The 24,160-nt window shown below is 38.1% G+C and overlaps 1 pseudogene; it reads right to left on the bottom strand.

Moving 5' to 3' along the window:
- Positions 1 to 1,466: 1,466 nt before the first annotated feature.
- Positions 1,467 to 1,939, bottom strand: LOC126007296 (mitochondrial import inner membrane translocase subunit TIM14-like; annotated as a pseudogene).
- Positions 1,940 to 24,160: the final 22,221 nt, after the last annotated feature.

Raw genomic sequence — 24,160 nt, forward strand, 5'->3', positions numbered from 1 at the left:
ATTTTTGTTGTTCACTTATTTGTATATATTGAACCATTCTTGCATCCACTTGATCATCAGGTATGACTCTTTTCTAGTGCACTGTTGGATTTAGTTTTTTTAAGATTCAGGGGCCAGAGAGGTAAGGCATGGAGGTAAAGCATTTCCCTTAGATGCAGAAGAATGGTGGTTCAAATCCCAGCATCCCATATGGTCCCTTGAGCCTGCCAGGAGCGATTTCTGAGTGTTGAGCTAGGAGTAACCCCTGAACGCTGCTGGGTGAGACCCAAAAACCAAAAAAAAAAAAAAAAAAAAGATTTTATTGAGGATTACTCCATCAATGTTTATCGAAGATATTGATCAGAATTTTTCTTTTTTGGTACTATCATTATCATCTTTAGTTTTTATTGTAATGTAAACCCATCTAGACAAGAACTTTTATTCTTGGTGATAGTCTTAATTACTGTTTTAATTTTCTTGCTTATGATTGGCCCATTTTGACTCTCTACTTCCTTCTCATTCAGTTTTGGAGATTACATGTTTTTAGGAATCATTCTAATTTCTCATAGTTTCTCCATTTTAAGAGAAAATAGTTGTTCATAGTAAGTTCTCATGATGCCTTGTATTTCTAGGGGTTCAGTGTTTCTAATTTCCCTTCTTTTGTTTCTTGTCTTATTTACTTGAGCACTCCCTCCTCTTTCTTGTGATCTAGTCAACAAATTTACCAAAAAAAAAATGTCTACCTTCTTTTTTTTTTAAATATTTTAAAGAATCAGTCCCTGATTTAATTGACTCTGAATTGCTTTACTGACTTTTATATAATTGATTTCTGTTCTGGTGATTCTTTTATTTACTAGTCTTGAATTTTTCGGTAGTTCTCCAGACACGTAAGGTATTCTTTTAGGCTGGTTCTTTTTTCTTTAAGTAGGCCTGTATTGCTATGAGTTTTCTCCTTACTACTACTTTTTGTGTATCCCATAGATTTTGGTAACTTGTTTCTTCATTCTTTGGTAATATCAGTCTCAATGAAATTTCTAATTTTTTTCTTGATTTTCTATTTAATCCAGCTGTTATTTAGCAGCATGTTTTCCAGTCTACAGGTATTTAGAGCTTTTCCACATCTGTTTTTTTATGGTTAATTTCTACCTCCATGGCATTGTGGTCTGATATGATAACATAGTATAATGTTTGTGAATTAATAGGTTTTCTTTTCTATTTTGTACCCCCTTCTCCCACCCTCTGCCTGTATTTGAGACAGGCATTCTACTTCTCTCACTCATCAACATTATCATGGTAGTTCTTAGGGTAATCATTTCTCTTACTGCATTCATCACTCTTTGTGGTGAGCTTCATATCATAAGCCATTTCTTCCAGCCCTCATCTCTATTGTCTCTGGGCATTATTGCAATAATGTCGTTTCTTTTTCTTTTTGTAGTTTTGAGATATTTTATTATAAAAACTTGGTACTCATACATTAGTGATAAAATTTAAAAATTCAAGTTTACATCATTTTTTTTAGCATGTTCTTTTAGTACATTGTTAGCTTCATTGATTTTGGCTGCTATATAGGGAGATCCTTGTGTGTTTTGTGTGTGTGTGTGTGTGTGTGTGTGTGTGTGTGTGTGTGTGTCTTAAATGTTTGGGGGAGCACCATGGAGTTGGAGTTCCCTCTCCATTTCCTGCCTTTGTCTGCATGATTTCAAAGCATAATTTGTAGATGAGCATCTTTTATTTTTCCTTAGTTGGCAGTAGGACTGGTGCCAAGTAGTAATGCAGCTTCCCGTTTTGTCATTTTGGTTTCAAATCCACCTCTGTAACCCCCACTGAAGGCAGATTTTGGTAGACTTTGAAAAACTTGTTTTAATTGAGGTTCCATATGTTTCATATCTTGCAAAACACAGCAGCCTGCAAATCATGCAGCAGCAACGGTCAGTTCAACTGCTACCACTGTGCTGACCATGGCTCCAGCTTGGCCCCCTGCCACCACTGAGAACGTGACTCATTCCAGCAACTATTTTTCTTTTCCTTTTTTTCCCCATTTTTTCCAAGATCTCATGTATTGTGGCACAGAGTTTCTCAAAGTAGTCTCTAATTACCCTTTGGATCTCTATATTATCTGTAGTGATCTCCCCGTTTTCATTTCTAAACTGGTTTATTAAGTTTCTCTCTTTTCCTTTCTTTGTGAATTTTGCTAGTGGCTTATCAGTCTTATTTATTTTCCCAAAGAACCAACTTTTACTTTTGTTGATCTTTTGGATTATTTTTTGGTTTCACTTTATTAATTTCTGTTCTAAGATTTGTTATTTCCTTCTGCATACTTATTTTGGGTTCATTTTCTTGATCATTTTTTTAATTTTATAAGCTGTGTCATTAAGCTATTTATATAAGCCTCTTCTTCCTTCCTGATGTGTGCTTGCAACTTTGATTTTGAGTGTGTTTGTTTTGACTATTAAGATGTATTTCTTGTAGGCAGTAGAATGTTGGATTCAGCTTTTTGATCCATTTTGTCACTCTGTACCTCTTAACTAGTGTATTTGACCCATTGACATTGAGAGAGTAATTGTCATGAGATTAGAGCCATCTTTGTGTAGAAGTTTAATGTGTCTTTAGGCCTGTATTGTCTTAAAGTAGACCTTTCAGTTTATCTTTTAAGGCTGGTTTTGAGTCTGTAAAGTTTTTGAATTGCTGTTTATCTGTGAAGCTATGTATACTTCCTTCAAACCTGAAAGTTAATCTGGCTGGGTGCAGTATTCTAGGTGAAGCATTTATTTTGTTGAGTTTTGTCACCACTGCCTTCTGGCCTGGAGGGTTTCCTGTGACAGGACTCCTGTAAATCTTAACAATGCTCCTTTGAATGTAATTTCCCTTTTTGAACTTGTTGCTTTCAGTATTCTATTCCTATCTGTGGGATTCATCATTGTGACTAGGATGAGTCTTAAGATGCTTTCCTTTGGGTCTCTTTTAGCTGGTGTTATTCAAGCATGCAGGCTTTGGTTGCAAGCAGTTTTTAGCTCTGGGAATTTCTCTGTAATAATGTCCTTGACTGTGATTCTTCCTGGGGATTTTATTCCTGGGTCTCTAGGACTCCAATGATTCTTATGTTGTTTCTAGTGAGTTTTTTCAAAGACTTCTATTTTCATCTGTTTACATTCTTTGAGGATTTTTTTCATGGTCTGATTATTTGCATTAAGGTTCTTTTCCAGTCTCTTCTGTTGTATGGAGTTGCTCTGCATCTCATCTTTCATCTCACTGATTCTGTCCTCAGCTGTTTTTGCTCTGTTGAAGAGGCTTTCCATTGAGATTTTCATTTTATCTACCTAGTTTTTCAGTTCTGTTATTTCAGTTTGAAGTTTTCTGATTTCTATCTTTGTAGTCTGTTCAGATAGATCTATGCTTTCTTTGAGTTCCCTGTACATCCTCCATATTTCTACTCTAAACTCCTTAATTGAGGGGTTAACTAGGTGGTTGATACTTTTTGGGTCATCAGAGCTGCCATCTTCTTTCTCTATGCATGGTGTTGTCATGTGTTGTTTCCCCATTACCACACTTGTAGTGTGGTTTTTACTACATGTTGTAATTGGGTTCATGGGATAGAAGATGCACATAGTCACATAGTGAAGCAAAGCAGCCACTTCTATGGCTCCACCCTTATTGGGTGGAGACAGCCTACCTCGTGCTGGGCCCTGAAGAGATTATGTTTGATGTAATCTCCTTGGCTGCCTCATGCAGAAAAGCAGGAAGCCAGGTAGAGAGCAAGGCAGCAGCCTTTTATAATGGCTTTCTTGTGCCCAAACACATGAAAGGAATCATCTCTACCCTTATTGGACAGAGACAGCCTACCTTGTGCTGGGCCCTGAAGAGATTATTCTGTTGTCTTCTTGGCTACCTCGTGCAGAAAATTAGGAAAACAAATGTATAGCTTTTTGGTGGTGGGCAACACCCAGCATGCTCAGAAGAGCTCCTGTGAATTTATGTAAGTTATACTTAATATCCTAAAATATCATCTATCCTGGAGAATGTTTCATATTCATTAGAGAAGAATGTATGGGGAAATGACTTGACTACGGCAACTGGACATGTCCCAGCTGTTCTAGGAATGGGGCCTGTCAGAATCCATCCAGGACTACAAGCACCTATGCCAGGATCTGTCATCCTTGCTGCACTCCAACAATTTGTATAGCTAAATGCCGGCCTCTCTGATAATGAAGAGTCTCCCAGTGCCAGCCTGCCCCCAGACCCTCACCTCCTCACAATGCCCTTGGCCAGTGGCTGCAGCATGCCATGCACATCAGCCTGTGATGCAGGGATGGGGAGGGCAACACACCTTCACTTAATGCAGCTTCCCTGAGAATGCCACAACAAAACTGCCAAACCATCTCCTGCTGTGGGCCACCAGGGCAGGCACCTTGGTTCTAGCCTCAGCCTGAGCCACTGGAATTCCACTTGTCCCATGTGTGTGTACCCCACTTTGACTAATTGTAGGCAGCCACTGGAGTCCAGGATATCTTTCTCCTCCTCAGCACACTGGGATTGGGGTCTGTGCCTCGCCCCTTGCCCCTTCTTGCTGTTCCTGGTCCTCCCAGATCTGACCCTCAGGTCTGCCTACCCTACATAGAGACTGGGAGGCCCTTTTGTATAGTTAACTGGACAAGTCCCCACCCCCAGGCTGGATGTTTAGGGCTCAACCTTCAGCCTTTAGAGCTCCAATATGAATTAATATATACTCTCTCCACACAGATACACATAAAAAGACCTTATATAATTGGAAGGCCTTATATAAATCCATTAGTCCCAGCTCTTGTAATTTCTCATGTAGGGCTCTTGTTTCTTTTCTGTCTTGTGGATAAAGTGTTGAGAATGGCATGTTGAAGTCACCCACTACTATTATGTATCCATTCATATGTTTCATAGGTTTGGGAGCAAAAGCCTTAAAAACTTTGCTGACCTGACTTGGTGCATATAATTGATTTGAGCTAGTATTTATTGGTTTATAGTTCCCTTGATTAACAAGTAGTGTCTATCTCCATCTTAAATTACTTTGTTTTGATTGAATGTAATTTGGTCTGATGTAAGTATGGTTGTTTGAGCCTGATTTCTCTTTCCAATCCTTTTACTCTGAGCCTGTGTCTATCTTGTGATTTATTTTATTATTATTATTATTATTATTATTATTATTAGTATTATTATTAGTATTATTATTAAATTTCTGGGTCACACCCAGCAGTGCTCAGGGGTTACTCCTGGCCCTGCCTTTAGAAATCACTCCTGGAAGGCTCAAGGTACCATATAGGATGCCGAGGATCAAAGCTGGGTCAGCTAAATACATGACAAACTCTCTAAATACTGTGCGGTTACTCCAGCCTATCTTGTGATTTTAGATGTTTCCTGTAAGCATAATTTTAGTTTCTGATCCTACCAATCTGTGCCTTTTTTATCGGAAAGCTTAGTCTACTAACATTCAGGGATATTATTGATATAAAAATATTATTGCTATAAAATATATATTACTGATACATTTTACCAGGTAGGGTTGTTGATTTATATAAGTGGTCTTTCGGTAGTTCATTCAGGGCTGGTTTGGCTATCACAAATGTACTCTTGCTGTCTGAGAATATTTTTACCTCTCCCTCACATCTAAATGAGAAGTTTGATTGTAGTTAAGTGTAAGTTGAGTTTTTTATGCAGTGATTTTAATATATCATGCCCACTTTTCTTGACTTTCCCAACTAATATGGGAGAACTGTTGCTTTATTAATTTATTTTCCTTGTATTTAAGGTTTTCTTCTTTCCTATTGTTTGTAAAAGTTCATCTCTGTAGTTTTTGCCACTTTCCTTTGTATCTTGCTGTCATTCTGTTTTTGTCTATTTTGTTTAATATTCTTTTGGCCTCTTGAATATGCTCAGCTGCCTCCAGCCAGACAGTGGAAATGTTCTCACTTATTATTTCTACCACCACTCATTCTTACCTTTTCCCCTTTAACTTCTTCTGGTATTCCTATAAGCTGTAGATTCTTCTTCTTGTTCATTAAGTACCTTACATTTTCTTCCATTATTTGTTTTCTATTTCTTTTTAGACTTTTCATCAATGCTGAAGACAATGTATTTTATGTTCATGTTTTTATATTGTTTTCCCGCTGTGAGATTCTACTAGTTGTATTGCTACTGTGTTCTTAGCTCCCTCAATTCCATTTGTATAGACTCTCTCATCCTCTGAAATGGTTCTTCTTAGAGTTTTTTGCTTTAAGCATCCAATTGTTGCTTAATTTCACTGGAAAGGGTTTTGTTTCTGTTGCCTGTGCACTGCACTGACTGTTGATTTTAGGTCCTTATATACTAGGTTCAAAAGTTTTTATGGGCTTGAGGACTTGCCTGGGTTTTTGACCTTATATATGAGTGCAACTGAGTTTCTTATTATTCTCCCCCCACAGTTAATGTTTTCTAGGTGCTTATGGTGGAAGTACAGGTTCCCAGTTACTTGGTAACTGATCTGTTCCATTGTTTATAAGGCTATTAATAATATACCTGCCATTCAGATTATTTTCTTTATCATGCAGTGTTATTTGAGTATGACCACAGAATTGTCAACTAGTTATTGCATTGAGTTAACTGAGATTTAAAAGTTGTTTATTGTCTGACAAATAGGTGTACTACATTCACCTGACACAATAAAATGATGTATGCCACAGATTGGTTGGTCTTGATACAAAGAAATCTTCTGGGGTCCCTTGAAAGGTGTGTACCAGGGTTGGCTAATGGGTAATAGAGGCCATGGAGTCAAGTTGGGTTCAAACTCTGTTCCTTTTTTTTTTTTTTTTTGGTTTTTGGGTCACACCCGGCAGTGCTCAGGGGTTATTCCTGGCCCCAGGCTCAGAAATTGCTCCTGGCAAGCACAGGGGACCATATGGGATGCCGGGATTCGAACCGATGACCTCCTGCATGAAAGGCAAACGCCTTACCTCCATGCTATCTCTCCGGCCCCAAACTCTGTTCCTTTTATTCAAGGCACAAGGTAGAATACTTACAATCAATTTCTTGATGGATCATAAGGCTAATATACCACAAAAGGCATAGAGGCAAATTGTTCAAGGCATATTTCTGATGCAGGATAGTTTGACTTTTGAGGCTGCTTCTGCTTCTTGGTATCAGTAGTTTCTTAGCAGCAAGGTCAGTTGAGAATTGTTTTGGTTTTATGCTTACTGAACTGGGGCCTAAAATGTTAACTCTTACTATGGCTGCATGTATGGAGGCTGAGAGCAAAGTTAGTGAGTAATAATTCCTTAAGACTAAAAATACTTGAATCTATGCAAATGTTCCTCATAAGGTGTGTTTATATATCTGAGTAACTTTTAAGAGAGGCTTTAAGAAAAGTAAGTAATAATTATTAGATAAAGAATATTTGAATCCATGTAAATATTAAATCTGAGTAATAGTAGAATGTCGGCTGAGGAATGTCTCAACTAATATTTATGCTACATCCCTTTGTTTTCCGAATGTCTCATGGAGAGGCAACCAAGGTTTTTTTTCAGGGCCCCAAAGTCTGTGAGTACAGGTTATTTTTTTCAAGCATCTTTTCTTACAGGTGCTACTTTTATCAAACGTCCTCTCTGTGAGTACAGACTGCTTTGTTCCTGTAATAGCAGACAGCTTAAAAAAAAACCAAACAAACCCTCCTTTGGCAATTAGGGTCCTTATAAACTTGGTGCCTTCCTAGAACTCAGGATTTATTAATGCAGGGGGTGTAGCAGATGTATATATATATATATATATATATATATATATATATATATATATATATATATATATATATATATTTGTGCAGATGCTAATGTCTCCATGTGTTTTGGGTTTGTGGGCTGACAGATGTGAGATCGGTCCAAACCCTGGAGTAGGCATATAACAGAAGGATGGGGGTCCGAAGGCTTGCAGATGTGTGGCTGCTCAGGATCTCAAGGGAGGGAGGGGCTCTTGGCATGCTTTCGTGGCACAGTCTTTTCAGTATTGTATGTCTTCACTGGATTTGGCTCCTAAAGAAGGAGAATGCTGTGCACACAGCTCTAATAGCTCAAATTAGGGTGAGGCATCTGAACTTCTGAGGCATCTTTGAAGGAATGTTTTTTATTTATTTATTTATTTATTTTAAAACAGCAGTTTATTTATTTATTTATTGAATTATTGAGTGATTGGTTTTTGAGCCACACCCAGCGATTCTTGGGGGTTATTCCTGGCTCAGAAATCACTCCTGGCAGGCTCTGAGGACCATAGGAAATGCCAGGAATTAAACCCAGGTTCGTCTCAGTTTGGCCGCATGCAAGGCAAATGCCCTACTGCTGTGCTATCTCTCTGACAAAAGGAATGCTTTTTGTTTGTTTGTTTGTTTGTTTTTGGGCCACACCCGGCTTTGCTCAGGGGTTACTCCTGGCTGTCTGCTCAGAAATAGCTCCTGGCAGGCACGGGGGACCATATGGGACACCGGGATTCGAACCAACCACCTTAGGTCCTGGATCGGCTGCTCGCAATGCAAACGCCGCTGTGCTATCTCTCCGGGCCCAGGAATGCTTTTTAAAGGCTGATTTAATTAAAAAAAAAACTACATAGGGTCTAAAAAAGTCGATTTGTCAACTTCTGTATATGAGACATTGTTTTAGGGATTTCTGGTCTAGATCTTAAATTCTACCCTAAATTATACACTAATATAAAATTTTATTTAGCAATCTATCTACATTTATATATCATCTATATCTATATCTATCCAAACTTGATCTGGCAACTTCCCTAGGACAGCACATGATCCCCTGAGTACCACCAAAGGAGCATAATTTGGTGCAGGGAGCTGCCTCAAAGGGCTGAAGCACTGGTTTTGCATGCAGGACTCCCAGATTCAATCACCAACACCTTCTGGCTCCCAAAGCACAACCAGGAGTGCCTCCCACCAGTACTACATATGTGATGCCTATTAATGAATAAGCAAATAAAAATAAAAGCAATTGCTAACATATGCTAAATGAACAAAATTTGAAAACTTTAATTAGAGCTTAAGGCAATAGCAGTTTTAAATTTTTAATGCTGATAAAGAAGAACAATAACAAAATGATCTTATACTGACACATTTTCCACAGAAAAAGAGAATGGAATTTATAAGATGCAGTTAGCCTTTGTTCCTTAAATTAGCAGCACTGATAACACCATCCCTGATGAGGCATCAAAAAACAAAAAACAAACAAACAAAAAAAAAACTATAGGCAACTGGGTGTGGAAAATCTGATCATTCTGGATTGAACACCAGATCTAGTACTAGCCAGTTATATTTAAAGGTGGAAACTAACCGCCAACTTCTTTTGCATCCTTCCATTTTAAAAAGAGAAAAGTGAGGAATGAAGATATAGGGAAATGGCTGAGGTCTGAGCACAGAGAAGGTGAAGACACTATTATTGGTAGATGATCAGTGACAGAGACAGTGCTAGGTAAGGGATAAATTGCATTAGTCCAATCCCCCTCTTCCCAAGCATTGATTTCCTTTTCAGAAATGTACTGTAAGAGGTAGGTAATTTTCTTGAATATGGTACCTGTGGTCTAACTATTTAGGTGGCTTCTAGGCATTATCCAAGCTAAATTGTCTGAAACCCCATCACCTAATTATGGAGAATTTGGGTCTGGAGTAAGCTAGCTCAAGAAAAATATTTTTTTCTCCTCTGAAATGTTATGTGTTAAGCCATGGCCAAACATGGTTGACAGGCCAACAGTGGGACAGACAAGCAGGGCATGACACAAGGGACTAATAGGACAAACTGAGACCAGTCAAGCACCTTTATGCCTATCACTCCCTTTCATAATTTCTCTAGAGGTTCTCTTGGCCTGTACTATCTTAGAGCAATACAGGGAAGTGGATTCTGAGAATGAGAACTCCCAAATGAATCAAACCGACATTTACATATTCCAGCACAGTTTTTAAGAAAATAAATGGACATGATAAACATGAAGACTTCAGTCCCAGTTAGCGATTACTAAAAGCTCATTTATTTATCAGTGTCTGTAAATCAAGTGACCTATGCCACTTCAAGTCTTTAGACTTGAAGCTATTGTTTATGACCTTTTTAGGCATGGGATTGCTAACACACATTTTGTTAGAGGGAATTAGGCTTCTCCTCTGTATCTCTTGCTAGAAGATTTAGAAATAGCTTATATGGATAAATTAAGAAAATTTAATTTAGGAAAATATAAATAAATATAATTTATTATAAATATAAATTGCACGATTATTGAATAGGTATTCGTTTTAAACTTCCTTTGGTGGGCTCTTCAGCAGTACTTAGGTGCACAGGGCTTACGCTTGGTGAGCCTAACAATTAAATGCTCAGCCCAGTGGTGCTTGAAGGCCACCAGGTCTATTCTATGCCTGACAGTGTTCAAGGTCATTCGATGCCAGGGATCAAATTTGGAGCCTCTGGATGTAAAGCATTTGTTCCAGTCTTTGTAGCTACCTCCCTAAACTTCTCCTTAGTTTTAAAAATAAGAAAAACATTTTCCTCATGAGATCTTCCTTTAAATAATTTTCTTTAATTTACCTCTACTCTTTTTTTATGGCACGGATTTTGTTACTTATTAATAGATGCTGATTTACATCCTGAATTCCTGCCTTACTGTTCTTACAAAGCAAGTGGTTTCTTAGCTCTTAGGCAAGACCCTCAGAACATATATTTGTATCAGAAGGCATCTGACAATAAACACTGATGTTTTTTGTGGGGGGCAGGGAGCTTCCCAGTAGTCCTTTGTAGGTCTCTCTTGTGTATAGGCTCAGAAATATAGTGCTCCTTTGTCAAATGGTTTTGCCCCTGGGACCACTATGGCCACCAATGCAGTACTGGGGGTCCATGCAGAGCAAGGATTGAATACAGAGTTTTCAAACACAGGGGATTCTTTTCACTTCTTTGAGTTCTATGCCACTCACTGAGCTTTGAAGTGAAGAGGCAGTTTATAAAGGTGCAGACAGAGCTAAGGGAAAAAGTTACAACTGATTTCATGAGAGAGGGTCTAAAAAATGTGGAAGAAAATTTTTTTTATGCCTCATCAAACCAAAGTCTTATGTAGACAAAATAGGTGATTTACAGTCATGCCGCATCCCTAGGTCAGGGTCCATTTGCACTAAAGCTATTCATGGCTCATAGTCTGGTAGGATCAGAGATGTCTTGTTAGATGCAGGGAGCAAGTATGAGCGAGGGATAATCTAACAGGAGTCACAATCATTTAGACAGAATCTCTTTTATGGCCTTTTAGTGAAGCAGAGAAGTGAAGGGAGTTAAAGGAGGAATGTCCACCTTTTCCTTCTGTCACAGATCTCCAGCCAAAAACTTGATAGCCCAACTTATTTCAGGAGTAGGAAAATGAGGGTAGAATTCAGACTTCAATGGCCATATCTCAGAGAGTTGAGAATCTTGCTTTTGGGTGAGCATTGAGTCAACTGTGGATGGTGTCTGAGAGGAGCAGAATAGGGAGAATAGGGAGAAAAAGGAGTTAGGATCAGGTGAAGTAAGAAGTGGTCCCTAACAGTCTAAGATGGCGAACAGGGTCATCACTCTACTTGTGACAAGATTCTGAAGGGGGCATCTGAGGTGACCCTCTTGTGACAGTGCCCAAGCATAGGCCAGTCTTCCTCCCAAAAAGACTGCTACAGATCACTTGAGGGTAAGGACCATGCCTATTTTAACATCAGTCAATATTTCATTCAGCTTTTCAAGATCATTTGCGTTGAGTGAAAACCATAAATAATCTAAAAAATACTTTTCATCTATTAGAGTAGTTTCCACCTTCACCTCATAAACCTCACAAACTAGTAGAGCAGGGGTCAATTAGCAGGAAAATAATTTATTGGGTTTTATCTCCAGTTCTTAAAGAGCAGAAAAGAGAAACAACAAGGAAGTTATAGATAGAATTTTTCTACTATATTGAAAATTATCATCTCATAATAGGTAGTTCTGAATATTTATTCATTCAGTATACTTTTTAGAATTCAGTTTTAGGCTTTTTCTTTGATTTTTGTTTATTTATAGCAATCACTTATTTTTGTTGTTGTTAGAAGCAGCTTTAAACTTCGATGTAATACATTAGTTTACTTTGGGGTGAGGGAATCAAAAGCCACATATGGTTCTCTGAGTGTGGGTGGAAGAATATTTGTGTCACCTCCAAATATTTAGTATTGTTTAGTAGCTATTTCTTCCTATGTGCTCAAGCATGATCCTTAAAAGAACTGGAAAATTGAACTGGAAGCTCTGGACTGGAATGGACTATGTATAGCTTTATAGGAGAGCTATCTAGAAAAATAACAAGACTGAAAAAGATAATCATAGATGAAAAGAGTCCTAAATTTCCCTGATGGGTAACCATTTCTTGGTCCCAGATACCAGGCTCAGCTACTATAGGATGCAGCTCACAGGGAAGATGAAGTTAGAACTACAATGGAACTACTGTATTTTCCGGAGTATAAGACGACTGGCGTATAAGACGACCCCCTAATTTTGCAGTTAAAATATAGATTTAGGCCTATATTCGCTGTATCAGACAGAACGTTCCTGTGCTGCAACTCTATGTACCACAGTGAGCCAATCACAACAAGCAAAGGTTCAAAGGTTATACTGCAATAGACTTCCTCTCTGACTCTAGCCAATCTGAGCAGGCTTTTACAGTGTCCAGAACATTGTCTAATTTGCATGCATCAAAAGCCTGCTTGGATTGCCTCAGTTAGAGAGTTAGTCTGAACAGCCTTGCAGTGATTGGTCCGTTATCAGAGGCACCTTTTCTGGCAATTCCCTGGTGGCCTCAGTTAATCTCCCCCACTACATGAGCCAAACAACACCCCATCCTCGGATCCTAGCACTGAACCACCAACACAGTTAGCTGGGTTTTGCCAGAAGTGGCCCCCAGATCTCCTGAGTACTGTTTGGGAGCCCCCAAGAAAGAGATTTGGAAACTCTGTGGCCCAATTTTTTTTTTTGTTTCGTTTAGCGGCATATTGAAACATTTTTCGGGATATACTTGACATATAAGATGACCCCTGATTTTCGGTTGACTTTTTTTTGTTTTAAAAGTCATCTTATATGCTGGAAAATACGGTACCTGATGAAGCCTATCACAGTCCCAGATTGCCATGTTAAAGTGCTTACATACTAGATTAGTCTTCAAGAGAGGGATAGAGAAGCAAAACATCAGCGTACAGTAGCAGTTATTATCCATTTGAGGCTTCTCTAGGTAGTATCCTTCTCTAGGAGCAATGGGATTGCATCATTGTGATAGGATGTTGGATTTTTCCTTAAGATGATCTGACAACTATCTCCCACCTCTATCCCACTACTTTCTCTTTATGTATTGTTATTATTATGGGTTTTTGGACCATACCTGGCAGTGCTCAGGGCTTTCTCCTGGTTCTGCACTCAGCTATCACTCCTGGTGGTGCACAGGGGGAAATTTGGGTGCTGGAGATTGAACCCAGGTTGACCAGGTGCAAGACAAGTACCTTACCAGTTGTACTATTGCGCTGGTTGCTCACTGCTTACTCTTTTTTTTTTTATTAAATATATTTTTATTTAAGTAACATGATCATATTTGGGTTACAGTCATAACCGGAACACCCCCCTTCACCAGTGCAACATTATCCCCTTCCCCCTTTCCCATACCCTGCCTGTATTCGAGACAGGCATTCTACTACAGTAATTTGTTTTTAAGTTCAGTAAGTTGTATTTTTTTTTCCTTAAAGGATAAGAGTAAAAAAATATATAGTAAAGGTGTGATAGTGGCAATCGCCAATGTTTGCATAGGTCCAGAAAAATGGAGAAAATGGAAAAAAAAATCCTTGACCTGATTACAAAAAGGCCTTACCCCAGAAGTTTATTGGCATAAGACAGACTCTGGGTTCCAGGCATACCAGTCTATCCAACTCCAGTCATTCTCAAGGTCCCGGTGAAACTTTTGCACACTTTAGCTATAGTTGGTATCAGACTTTTATATTTAAAGACTCTGGATTCTGTGCATTTCTTTTGTTGATGTCAGGCTGATGTGGAGCATCCTCGAGTTTCAGCATATCATTACATGCAGAGCAATCTGCCATGCATGCAGACTGTTGCTGAGTCGCCTGGGTGTTGGGAGTACTCTTTGGAGTAAGTCAATGCCAAAGCAGGAAGAGAAACCCTATATTCTTTTTTTTTTTGTTTTGTTTTTTTTTCGGGCCACACCCGTTTGATGCTCAGAGGTTACTCCTGGCTAAGCGCTCAGAAATTGCCCCTGGCTTGGGGGGACCATACGGGATGCCAGGGAATCGAACCGCGGTCCTTCCTTGGCTAGCGCTTGCAAGGCAGACACCTTACCTCTAGCACCACCTCGCTGGCCCCTTCTCACTGCTTACTCTTTAACCTCAATAAAAAAAGATGTCTTACTCTAGTAACTAAGATTTAAAATTTTTTTTTATTTGAAGCAATACTGCATTATAACATTGTACATATTTTAAGATCCATTTGATTACACAAAGACCCACACTTCAAGTCCAATTCACTTTATAGTTTTACCTGATTTTTCCCTCCTTGTTTGGAACTTCCTCTTTAATTTGGTTTTCTTGGCCTCCAGGCTTAGCTGGTCTGATATTTCACCCACATCGAGTTGGTCTCTTGCACAGATGGATTTCTTACTGTTTGAAAAATTTAAGAAATAGGATGCTGCCTGCTCTCTCATCAATACTCCCCTACTAGCTATTACTCTTGTTTTCCAGTTTCCTTAAAGATATAGTATTTCCTCTACATAGTTACGTTATATTCCAATATAGTTTTTTGGAAAGGAGTTCATTCCTTATTGTTCAATTGTTTTCTTTCTTGATATAGTTATATTTATCCAATTACATTTCTGTAAGTTTTGTGGCCTACCTAGTTCGTTGCTTTTATGCCATATTCAACTTGCTTTTAACAGTTTATATTTGTATACAGAATAGTCAGTGATTAAAAGACCAAACTTCCCACCGGACCATTATGATTTTAATTCAGAGTCAACCACTTACAAGTGTGTATCTTGGTCAAGATGGTGAAATCCTTTTAAGTTCTGTTTATATCCCAGTGAAAAAATTGTGCAAAAATAATCATGCTTAACTTACCTGGATATAGGAAGGATTAAGTGAGAGAAGAGCTTCATGCTCCAGTCATCACATGATACATGGTGAATGTTGTTATGGTGATTCTATAAAGTTAACATCAGTGACTTTAATTTATTCTCCCTTTTTTATTTATCAATAAAAACTTGTTCATCCTGAAAATAGAAAAGATAAATTTCATTGAATTCTCTAATTCAGAGCACTCAGCAAAAAGTACTTAACATTTCAGTTTTATTCATATTCCTGTATAATAAAATGTTGTTAAACTTTTGCATATGGTTTGTGGACCTAATTGGGGCTAATAGGAGGCAAGTTAAGTGCTTTAACTCCTGTATTATTTTTATTTAAAAATTTCCTTTATTTAAATTATTACATGTATGTATTATTTAGTTGACATAATTGATCATAATACATTTGTTTTCAGATGTGAAAGCAAAAAAAAGAATATAAAGAAAAGTAAAAATCAAGAACATTGTCAGAAAGTTTAGTAAGCTCTTGTACTATCTTTTAAGACTCCCAGTGCTAAGTGCTCATGCCAATAGTTGTACCATGCCGAGACCCAGGAGGACTGGTGAGCTCCAAGGTTCCACCTATCAATAAATTCTCAGGGGGCCATTGACTACTGGAAATAGAACCTGGTGGTTTTCACTGAATACTAAGTTTTCTGGTCTTGTTGTCAAAGTATTACTAGGAGTGTCTCTGTATGGCTTGAACTCTGCTTGGGATACCTTGTCCCCACAAAACACACATTTATGGCACATGAGATGGGAAGAGAAGACTTCCAGGTGTGTACAGGGTAGATCCTGTATAAAATAAGAGTCTTTCCTTTTGTGCCAAATATTAGAGGCCTTTATGATATTATACTAAGTAAAATAAGCCAAAGATAAAGACCACATGATATCACTTATATGTGGAACCTAAATTAATAAATAAACATTTAAACTCATGGATAGAGAACAGTGATGGTTTTCTGAGCCCAGGTTGATGAGATGGGCAAAATGGTAACTGAGGTCAAAAGGTGCAAACCACTAGTTATAAATAAATTCTGGGAATAAAATTACAGAATGGTGAGAAGAGTTCATACTATATTGTATATCTGAAAGTTGCTGTAAGAGTAAATCTTAGTAATGAATGGTTTCAGTAAAGTGGCAAGACATAAAATCAATACACATAAATCCATTGCATTTCTATACACAAACAATGAGCTAGAGGAAAAAGAAACCAAGAAAACAATCCCATTTACAATTATATCAACAAAAGATAAAATACCTGGGAGACACCTAGCAAAAGAGGTGAAACATTGGAATCTTAGAGGATATGATTAAAAGGACTGAAGGAAAACAAAGAGAAATGGAATAAGATCTGTGTTCATTAATTGGAAGGAAAAAACATGATTAAAATGACCATCTTACTTAAAGAAATCTATAACTTTTAATGTTTATTAAAATGCCATCTGAATCTTTTTATGAAAACAGAATAATTCAAAAATGTGTATGGAAACATGAAAGATCCCAAGTAGTCAAAGCATTTATGAGAAAAAAAAGAGCAAAAATTGAATCATTATATGTCATGACTGAAATTACATGTCAAAGCAATAGTAATTTAAACAGTGTGGTATTGGAACAAAACAGAAACACAAACTAAAGTAATAGAATAGAGAGCCAGAAACAAATGCACAGATATATGAACATATATTCTATTACAAAGGAGACACGTCCACACAATAAAAAAGCCTCTTAGATAGTACAGCAGGTAGAGCTGTTTCTTGACTACAGATCTCTTAGTTCAATCTTCAGCTCTACATATGGTCTCTCAGGTCCCACCAAGAGTGATCCACCACAGACACAGAAATAGGAGTAAGCTCTATGCATTACTGGGGTGGTCTCTGAACAAACAAAAATAGGGACAAAAACCTCTTCAACAAATTATGGAAAAATGGAACAACCATTTGCCAAAAATATAATTTGTAATTATTTAACATCACATGAAAATAGTTGACTCAAAATGGATTGCATGCTTAGATATTAGATCCTATACTATCAAATATATATGAAAATATAAGTGATATTCTCTAGAATCTCAATCAGATATCTATTTAGAGGCTCCACCCCATTGCCAGTAAAAGACTAGGCAAAAGAAATTATATCATGGGGCCGGGAAGGTGGCACTAGAGGTAAGGTGTCTGCCTTACAAGCGCTAGCCAAGGAACGGACCGCGGTTCGATCCCCCGGCGTCCCATATGGTCCCCCCAAGCCAGGGGCGATTTCTGAGCACATAGCCAGGAGTAACCCCTGACCGTCAAACGGGTGTGACCCAAAAACCAAAAAAAAAAAAAAAAAAAAGAAATTATATCAAATTAAAATGCATTTACTTAGAAAAAGAATAATCTGGGGCCGGAGAGATAGCATGGAGGTAAGGTGTTTGTCTTGCACGCAAAAGGTTGGTGATTCAAATCCCGCCATCCCATATGGTCCCCCGAGCTTGCCAGGAGCGATTTCTGAGGGTAGAGCCAGGAGTAATCCCTGAGCGCTGCCAGGTGTGACCCAAAAACCAAAAACCAAAGAACCAAAAAAAAAAAAAAAAAAAGAAAGAAAAAGAAACATCTACAAAACCAGAAGGAAAGCAGCACACAAAAGGTTAATATTAAAAATATTTAAAGAGGGCCGGGAAGGTGGCGCTAGAGGTAAGGTGTCTGCCTTGCAAGTGCTAGCGTAGGACGGACCTCGGTTCGATCCCCTGGCATCCCATATGGTCCCCCCAAGCCAGGGGCGATTTCTGAGCGCATAGCCAGGAGTAACCCCTGAGCATCAAACGGGTGTGGCCCAAAAACCAAAAAAAAAAAAAAAATTTAAAGAACTGACAAACTTCACATTGACATGAGCAATAAATAAATTTAAAAAGTAATGGATAGGGGCCGGGAAGGTGGTACTAGAGGTAAGGTGTCTGCCTTGCAAGCGCTAGCATAGGACAGACCGTGGTTCGATCCCCTGGCGTCCCATATGGTACCCCAAGCCAGGAGCAATTTCTGAGCACATAGCCAGGAGTAACCCCTGAGCATCAAACGGTGTGGCCTAAAAACCAAAAAAAAAAAAAAAAAAAGTAATGGATAAAAGACCTTGAATATACACTTCTTCAAGGAAGAAGACACAGTTGGCATCCAGACATAAAAATCGTACAATATCATTTTTATTATTATTATTAGAGAAGTAAAACTAAAAAGCTTAATGAGGTATTGCATGACATGTAAAACTAGGGAAAATAATAAATTACATTGAGGATGTAAAAAACTAAAATTGTTGAGGGAATGTATATTGATGCAGCCTCTCTGGAAAATTCCTTAAGCCGATAAAAGGAGGGTCTAGAGAGAGTACAGGACGTAAGGCTCTTTATCCCCTGCATTGTATATGGTTCTGTAAGCACCACCAGGGGCAACCAGGTTACAGATCCAGGAATAACTCTGAAGCACTCTGAATATTGCCCAAATCCTCCTCTCCTAAATAAAATAGAAAGACAAAATGATATAGTAATACCATTTCAAGCATATATCTGAAAAATATGAAAACATATAAAAGGTTATTTCACTCAAATATTTGCAACCCTATGTTCATAACATCATTATTCACAATGACCCAAATATGAAATAACCCTAAATACCACTAATAGGTAAATGGATAAATCAGCAGTCTATTGCTCTGCCATTAAAAATGATGAAATTGTGTCTTTGGGACAAAATGGATAGAATTTAAAATGATTATAGTAAATGAAATATATCAGAAACTAGAAGACAATGACAAGACAGTCTCACTCATATATAGACTATAGATAACTAAAAATAATGTAACTGGCAGAAAAAAAAGAACAATGGTAATTTTTAGACTTCGTGGAAACTATAGTAATTACTGGAAGGAAAGGTGGATGGGTGAAAAAGGGGAAGTAAGGATCTTTCCGGTAATGGGATGGAACTGAAACTTGGGTGGCTTCTGTCCTACAGTGCCAGTGGAATTTCAACGAATCCACTTCAGGAAGAGTGGGTTGCATGGGCGGCAAAATATGAAATAAATGAAAACCACACACAAATATTGTATATGGGGATCTGCGTCTTCTGGCATAGACGTGAGACAAGTTTAGTTTTTAAGTAGAGGGTTTTGTAAGGGATAAAGCCAGTCGTAGGTATTAAGAAGAATGTTTACAACCACAAAGCAAAGTTTAACAGTAGACAATACTTAAGCTATGGGTGTGAGTTATAAAGGAGAAGATCACAACTCAAGGCAGTTCTTAACAAATTAACTTCAAATGCAAAATAAGAGATCATTAAGAAGTAGGAAAAAATCTAGGAATATGATCTTCACTGAGATGGTCTCGGTTGTTTCAGAGGTCAAGTGAAGGAAAAAGCTAAATCCACTAAAGTGTAGTTCCCATTTTCTGGGAAGTGTCAATAGCCCAGGATCTGCATTCTGGCTATGCCCTTGATTACCAGAAATTGAGGCTACAAGGACATATTTGAAAAAGAAAAATATATTGTCTTTGATTTTGGTGCTATTATCCAGAAAAGGGGTTCTCTTAGTAATCTTTGGTGCTGGAATTTCTGAAAATAATTTGATTGAGGCCATAATTTTGCCTGAGATTTTACAAAGGAGAGATAGCCAAATATGACAGAAAATGTAATACCACAGCATGGATTTATCTCTTCAGGAATTCCTCAACTATTCATGTAGGGGAAGAAGCGTCCACAACAGGCCTTTTGAGGAACCCCGTGGAGGTTTTTTCCAGTTCTCCACACCAGGGAAATTCGGGGATACATCTGGTGGGCCTCCTCCCCTTAAATGGAGATGTTTAGGATGGTATATGTGTTCAATCCTATATACATACAAAAATATCCATAAAAAAACGATTGAACAAATAAACCAATTAACAAAGGGGAAGTATTAAAAGTTCTAATCATAATTTATAAATTCTGTAACTACCTGATGATCATTGTTAAAGACATTTTTGTAATCATTTGCAATATTTATGCATCATAGTTATGCTATACACCTAAAGTGAATGCAATGTTATGAGTCACATATCAATTTAAAACTAAGAATCTAAGAGTTTAAAACTAAGAACTTTTACTCTGGAATTACCCACATACCAACATGTAATTTCTTCCCTTTACTCCATGGGATTTGTGATTTCTTCTCTTTCTCTCTATTTCAGACACTTAGTGGTGTTCAGGTCATACTCTGGGGTTTGTTCTCAGGGATCAATCCTGGAGAGAGTTGGAAGACAATAGGAAGTGATAAGGTCAACAGCATGTAAGACAATGCCTTACCTACTGCTAACTTTCTAGCTCAATTATACTAATTCTGAACTTACCTTATCTCATAATTTCTTAGCTTGTGACTAATTGTGACAATTAGTGTGTTTGACAATTAAAAAACCTGTTCTCAGAAGCTGAAAGAATTCAAATAAAAATAAACTACAAGCATTATTCTGAAAAGGTGGAGTAAGTCTTTACACATTTTTGGTGATTATTAGAGCATATATCCTAATATAATAATAGCAGTATGAGTTTCATATTTAACCTTGATGTCATAAAATTCATTTCATATTTATAAAATATGTTATGTGGTGTTTTAGTTTCAGCACAGAGAATCCAAAGCTCGGTAAAATGGAGCCCATTTTATCTCAGAAGGAAAAGAATGATTGTTTAAGAATAATTTATATTTTTCTCATATGTTTTCAGGAATGTGCTGTTTAATATATTTTATGTGATTTTAAAATTCCTTTACGAACCTTTAAAGATTATTAAACCTCTCTTTCAAAATACTAAAAGATAGAACATATGCAAAAGTTTAAAGGAAATATACATGTTTATGAAGTGTTACACATGTGAATATGTATTTTCTAAAGTCCTAAGAACACTATTTCTTTCAAAGACCAAAGGAAACATAGTGCTTTGGATTCATAACATATCCCACTAGAGAGGTAAATTTGTATATTAATGTCCTAATAAATTTTTAGTACATATTTTATGAGAGGTGAAATATTATAATATTTTTGACAGCTAATCAATAGGGTAGGCATTTAGTTTTACAACTTTCTGGGTTATTAAGCTGTTGAGTGAAAGCAATATAGCTAGTTAAATGAAGTATCCATTTAATGAAAGCCATGTAGCATGCTAATTGGTCTTTAAGATATATGCCATATTCCAGGTTGCCCTCTCAGATTTTTTTAGCCTGACATTTAAGAAATTAAGTTCCAAAGTTCTTAAGCACCTTTCTTCTTTCTTTATTGATCTTCCTTTATATCTGTCACTGACTAACATTTAAACAAAACACATAAATCATACATATAAAGTTATAAGGCCAAAAGAGTAATGGAACATGTAAGATAAAACTATGAGACCTGACTGAAATTAATCCTTCCTTCCTTCCCTCCTTCCTTCCTTCCTTCCTTCCTTCCTTCCTTCCTTCCTTCCTTCCTTCCTTCCTTCCTTCCTTCCTTCCTTCCTTCCTTCCTTCCTTCCTTCCTTCCTTTCCTCCTTCCTTCCTTCCCCTCCCTCCCTCCTTCCCTTCTTCCTTCCCTCCTTCCCTCCTTCATTCCTTCCTTCCTCCTCCTTCCTTCCTTCCTTCCTCCCTCCCTTCCTTCCCTCCTTCCTTCCTTCCTTCCCCTCCCTCCCTCCTTCCCTTCTTCCTTCCCTCCTTCCCTCCTTCATTCCTTCCTTCCTCCTCCTTCCTTCCTTCCTTCCTTCCTTCCTCCCTCCCTCCTTCTTTCCCTCCTTCCTTCCTTCCTTCCCCTCCCTCCCTCCTTCCCTCCCTCCTTCCTTCCTTCCTTCCTTTCTTCCTTCCTTCCTTCCTTCCTCCCTTCCCCTCCCTTCCTTCCTTCATCCCTTCCCCTCCCTCCTTCCCTCCCTCCCTCCCTCCCTCCTTCCTTCCTTCCTTCCTTCCTTCCTTCCTTCCTTCCTTCCTTCCTTCCTTCCTTCCTTCCTTCCTTCCTTCCTTCCTTCCTGCCTTCCTTCCTGCCTTCCTTCCTGCCTTCCTGCCTTCCTCCCTCCCTCCCTCCCTCCCTCCCTCCCTCCCTCCCTCCCTCCCTCCCTCCCTCCCTCCCTCCCTCCCTCCCTCCCCCCCGGCCCCCGTACTCAGGGAACATTACCAGCAGTGCTCAGGGAACCTCATGCTGTGCCAGGAACAGAAGTAGTGTGCATGTGCAAGGCAAGCTCTTACCTCTGTACAGTTTTTGGCCCTTTAAATACCTCTATGAACAGTGCTTCACTGAGCATCAGGCTGTCCTATGAGGGAGGCACCACCGTGGAATTGCCCTTTCAGCAGTGCTAACTGCATGAGTACATGTCTCCTTGCTTTCAGTGTTCACTGCTCTTCCCTGGGCCTCCTGCTGAGTGGGTCATGTTAGCATTGCTGATGTGAATTCTGGGTCCAAAAGCCTATGGGTCTCCTTCTAGTTCATTTTTAAGCGAAGTGTTGCCAGTCACAGAGGGAAACTGGTAAATGGCACTTTTTTTAAACAACTTATTTTAATTATATACATTTTAATTTTTTATTATTGATCAAGTTTCTGTGATTTTCAGTAGCTAATGATGGATGCTCATGTACATAATTCCAATATTGTAACCATCACCAGTGTACCTACCTCCTCCCCCCAGGGACTCCAGTGACTTTCCCTTTCAACTTATCTTTCCAACCATCTCAGTTCTTCCATTTTGTTGTCTTTGACCCCTTGTTACTATCTTACTGTACATATTTAAGTCCTACAAATTATAGAGATAATTGCAAATGGTTCTAAAAATTATTAATAATATAATCATTTATATTAATGTTAATATATAATCAATATCATATTAATAGTGAAATTTATTTATAAATACAATTACTGTTAATAATTAATCATATATAATATAATAATATAATATTAATATTATAATGGTTCTAAATAATTATGTGACTTCAAGGTCAGAGAGATAGTATAGTGGGTTAGACACTTAGCCCCTTGTGTTATGCCAACCTAGATTTGATCCCTGACACTGCATAGGTGTCCTGAGTCTCACCAGGATTTATTCTTGAACACAGAGACAGGAGTAGTGCACAGACCATACTTTGAGTACTTCCAGTGTGACCTATAAACAAAAATGAACAACAACAACAGAAGACTATGTGCTTTCCAAGCCAAAGCAAAAATGATGTATCACTGCATCCTCTGACCAAAACCAGAATACAAAGGACATGCTGGATGTGAAGCAAGAGGAAAGTTGTCCTATCCGTCCAGTTGAACTACCTTGTAACCACAGTGTTTAAATAAATTAATTTAAGGAAAAGGAACGTTGGGGCCAGAGTAGTGGTGCAACGGTAGGGTGTTTGTCTTGCAGTCATACAACATGGTATAGCTAGCTTGGCTGTTCTTTATGTAATTAAACAGTAATCTCAGAAGAAAATAAAAGAAATATATCCCCCTAGATTTTTTTCATCTAGTATTGCAGGCCTGAAGATTTGGTACTTGGGCCTGTTGCCAGAGGTCACCTGAAAATGTTGGGAGACCCTGTACTACTAGGATTAAATCTGGGAATTCATACATGCAGTTCATTTATTTTACAACTTGAGCTATCTTTACTATGCCAAATAACAAGCTTAAAGGAAGCAGAAAATCAGAAATGAGTTTATAAAGGATGACTTACTTTAGGTCATATAAACTTTTGAAATTTCTGTGATTCTATTACTACCATTTTTTTTCTTGAGAGAGTGTAGAAAGTGCTTCTGAGAATGAATTTGCATTTTTACAACTTATTTAACCTCAGGTTTAATTGTCGAGATGCGTAAAAGTGCTGAATTGTGTTAGAACTCTTCAAAACTCAGGAAAAAGTATTACTAGAGGAAAGACCTACTTGATAACCTATAAGGTAAATAAAAGTCACATAGCAACAAAAACATTGCAATAAAGAGAAGAGGATCTTCTAGGACCATAGACTTGGCCATCTCCATCCTCTCAGCATATGGATGTGTCTAATACAGACATGCCAGTTTCTCTGAGGACTACAATTCCATGTATTTGCGAGGTCACAAACTCAAC

The sequence above is a fragment of the Suncus etruscus genome, chromosome 4 (assembly GCF_024139225.1).
Source record: "Suncus etruscus isolate mSunEtr1 chromosome 4, mSunEtr1.pri.cur, whole genome shotgun sequence".
Lineage (NCBI taxonomy): Eukaryota > Metazoa > Chordata > Mammalia > Eulipotyphla > Soricidae > Suncus > Suncus etruscus.